The sequence below is a fragment of the Apodemus sylvaticus genome, chromosome X (genome assembly GCF_947179515.1).
Source record: "Apodemus sylvaticus chromosome X, mApoSyl1.1, whole genome shotgun sequence".
NCBI classification, from domain to species: Eukaryota; Metazoa; Chordata; class Mammalia; order Rodentia; family Muridae; genus Apodemus; species Apodemus sylvaticus.
In genome coordinates this window covers 109,361,460-109,365,510 of record NC_067495.1, presented here as the reverse complement: position 1 = coordinate 109,365,510, position 4,051 = coordinate 109,361,460, and the positions used below count along the sequence as shown (strand labels likewise).

At 41.6% G+C, this 4,051-nt stretch overlaps 2 pseudogenes; both read left to right on the top strand.

The window, feature by feature from the left end:
• The first annotated feature begins 514 nt into the window (after positions 1-514).
• On the top strand, positions 515-1,314 carry LOC127674839 (tropomodulin-3-like; annotated as a pseudogene).
• Positions 1,315-1,626: 312 nt separating this feature from the next.
• On the top strand, positions 1,627-2,331 carry LOC127674841 (heterogeneous nuclear ribonucleoprotein A1-like 3; annotated as a pseudogene).
• Positions 2,332-4,051: the final 1,720 nt, after the last annotated feature.

Here is a 4,051-nt window from a genome sequence, read left to right as displayed (position 1 = left end):
GGGTGTCCCTTCCCCCTCCAGCATTTAGCTGGGCTCTTCAGGCTCTGACATTCCTGGCCACCAGCCCCTGCTTTTAGCCTGTGGAATTCCTGGCCTTTGTTTTAGAGAACAATACAGCCACCCCCTCCCCCAAGCCCCAAGTACTCAGGATCTTAGCAGATGACCTGCTTAGATTGGAGCCAGCCAGCTCTCGGGACTTCACCCCGAAGCCTGGGAGGAGGGTTCTTCCTAAGCTAATATTGACTATTAATTATTAATGTTTTGGTCATGATCAGCGAGGCTCCTCCTGACTCAGTTCTGTTTCACCGCCCCCATATATCCCCAGGATTCTCTTTCAGGTCTCTGGTTCACCTGTTGCTGCAGGCAGCAACAAGGTGGAACCAGCAATACAGACAGCTTGGCTGGGTTTAGTGGCAGCTGGCAGGAGGATTCAGCAACCTCCTGAACTCTTGAGGCACCTCTGAGTGTGGGCACAGGAAAGAGTGATTCAAACCAAAGCAGAAGGAAGATTTGGAACATAAAGTCAGGAAGACTATGTACCCTACACTCGAGAGCAGAAAGGGAAAATTTTTTATCACCAAACAGAAGCTAGTGCAGACTTTTACAGAAGGAACTATATCCCTTGATCCAGAGTTAGAAGAAGCTTCGATGAGTGCTTCAGACACAGTACTGTGTGACCTTGCAGCTATTCTTGGGATGCACAATCTGATTACAGATACACAGTTCTGTGATGTGCTGTGAAATAGCAATGGTGTCAACCAAGAACATTTTCCAATGTGCGTAAGGGAGAAACAATTTTTCCAGTGTTTGATGAGCCACCAAAGCCAAGCAATGCTGAAGAGAGTTTAAAGAGAATTAGGGAAAATGATGCTCATCTTGTTGAAGTTAATTTGTATAATATAAAAAGTATCCCAATTCAAACTCTAAAAGACTTTGGAAGCCAAGACACATGTGAAACATTTCAATCTCGCAGCCATCAGGAGCAATGACTGTTGCTTTTGCAGATATGTTGAAAGTGAACAAAACTTTGAAGAACTTAAATATCGAGTCTAACTTCATCACAGGCACTGGGGTTTTAGTACTGATTGATCCTTTGAGAGATAATGAGACCCTGATAGAGCTCAAGATTGACAGAGACAGCAGTTGGGCACCTCTGTAAAATTAGAAATGACCAAGATGCTTGAGGAAAATATCAATATCCTTAAATTTAGAAATCAGTTCACACAGCAGGGACCTGGAACCAGGGCAGTCAATGCTATAACAAGGAACAATGACTTAGTGTACAAGAGGTGAATTGAAGGAGGCCACAAGTAAGTATGGAAAGTTGTGACCTTTAGAAGACTTCAGACCACCAAAGGCTCCTGTTTGTGGCAACAAATGTAAAAATTTCCTGGGAAAAAGGACTGAAAAAGATCAACTTAAGACCACACTTCCAGAGGCACATTCATTTTCTTATTCCTTTCTGATCTTTGAAGCTGTAGAGGAAGCATCTCCAAAGGCTGTCATAACCCTGCTGTTAAGTCTGAGTCTCCAAGGAGCCATAACAGCTGTGGAAACTTTTCATCAGAGGGTTGAGCTTTGAAATAACTGAGGAGAGTCTGAGGAGCCATTTTGAGCAACCGGGAACACTAACTGACTGTCCTGTCATGGCAGATCCAAACTTTACCAAGAGATCTAGGGGCTTTGGGTTTGTCACATACACCACTGTGGAGGAAGTGAATGCTGCCATGAATGTAAGACCACACAAGGTGAATGGAAGAGTTGTGGAACCTTACAGAACTGTGTTAAGAGAAGATTGTTAGAGACCAGGTGCCCACTTAACTGTAAAAAAAAAATCTTTGTTGGTCGTGTTAAAGTAGACACTGAAGAAAATCACCTATGAGATTATTTTGAGCAGTATGGGAAATTTGAAGTGATAGAAATTATGACTGACATGGGCAGTAGAAAAAAGAGGGGCTTTGCTTTTGTTACCTTTGATGACCATGGCTCAGAAATACCATACTGTGAATGGCCACAACTGTGAAGTAAGAAAGGCCCTATCGAAGCAAGAGATGGCTAGTGCTTCATCCAGCCAGAGAGGTCACAGTGGATCTGGAAACATTGCTGGTGGTCGAGGAGGTGGTTTTGGAGGCAAGGTCAATTTAGTTCGAGGAGGGAACTTCAGTGGTCATGGTGGCTTTGGTGGTAGCCGTGGTTGGTGATGGACATGGTGGCAGTGGGGATAGCTATAATGGATTTGGCAATGATGGAAGCAATTTTGGAGGTGGTGGAAGCTACAATGACCTTGGCACTTACAACAGTCTTTACATTTTGGACTGATGGAGCAAGGAAAATTTGGAGGCAGGAGCTCTGGCCCTTATGGTGGTGGAGGCCAGTACTCTGCTAAACCATGAAACCGAGGTGGCTGTGGAGGTTCCAGCAGCAGCAGTAGCTATGGCAGTGGCCAGAGGTTCTAATTACAGCCAGGAATCAAGGCTTAGCAGGAGAGGAGAACCAGAGAAGTGACAGGGAAGCTATAGGTTATAGCAGATTTGTGAATTCAGCCAAGCACAGTGGCCTAGCTGCTACAAAGAATACATGGTTTAAACAGTACTCATGTGTGTGGGCAAAAACTCCAGGACTGTATTTATCACTAATTGTATAACAGGTTATTTTAGTTTCTGTTCTGTGGAAAGTATAAAGCATTCCAACAAAAAGTTTTACTGTAGACCTTTTCCACCCATGCTGTTGATTGCTAGATGTAATAGTCTGATCATGATGCTGAATAAAGGTGTCTTTTTTTTTTTTTTATTGTGCTGTGTAAAGTTAGTGTAAAGTTAGTCTACTCTGAAGCTATCTTGGTAACCTTCCCCAACAGTATGAAGTTAGAATTCCTTCAGTGTGGTGCCAAGTTCAATTTAGAACTTATTTATAACCATAAAAGTGGAAAAGCCATTGTCTTAAAAAACTTTGGTGTTGTTAAACTGCCAGTTACTATTGTAACTTTTAATTTTTTAGTGAGTTTCACCATTGAAAGGGTCATCCAAACAATGTCACAATTTGGTTATAAAATGGTTGTTGGCACACCCTATGCAATATCAAAATTGAATAATAGTATCAGATAAAATAACAGATGGGAATGAAGCTTGAGTATCATCCATTATCATGTGTACTCAACAATTTAATTCTCTTGAAACAAAAGACTACACTCCAAAATATCTTAGATAAAACTTCACAATTGCTTCTTTTACAATGCCTGTGGGTCACTTACATTTACTCTTTCCTCACCCACTTAGATCAGGCAGGAAGCCTCTCCTGTTCTCTCCTATCCCTGCCCCTCACAGGTGCATCCCCTCCCTTGCACACTGATCCTGTTTCCTCACCTGGAAGGACTTAGGTCCATTTCTCTTTTTCAGATTGTTCCTCCTCACTTATAATCATGCTCTCCAGCCCATCCACCCATGTGGAAGCCAGTTTCATAATTTCACCTTTCTGCAGGCTAAGAACATATGAAAGTTGCAGGAAAGTGAATGTAGTCTTATTATCTTTAGGGAAAGAAAATAAACATTCCAAATACAAATGTATTTCCAATATCACCAATGCTGAACCATTAAATACAAACAGGTCCAGGAAACATACATCAGACATTTTTTCTAAAAAAGTTTTGTAAGTGAATGTTCCTCCTCACTTTAGGACCTATATCTGTCTCTCTGTCTGTCTGTCTGTCTATCTAAATACAGATACATACATACATATATGACAATGCTCCTCATCTTTGTTAAATTACAATTCATTTTTATGAAGAGGTGAAATAATTTTCTTCTTGTTTTGTTCTTTGTTTTTCCTGAACTAGAAACCTATTTGAAAAGAGTTAATTAAGGAATTCAAAACTACCTATAGAACCGGAGTATCTGGGCAATCAGGTTTTCAGGTATAACTATCTAAATGAGCTTGGTCACTAAGCTTCTTGTACACAATCACCCCTCAGTAGGTTTAGCAGGAACTACCCACAAACAACTGACTGTGATGAATCTCCAGGACCAGAGAGCTCTGCAGGCTACTGAGACACTCC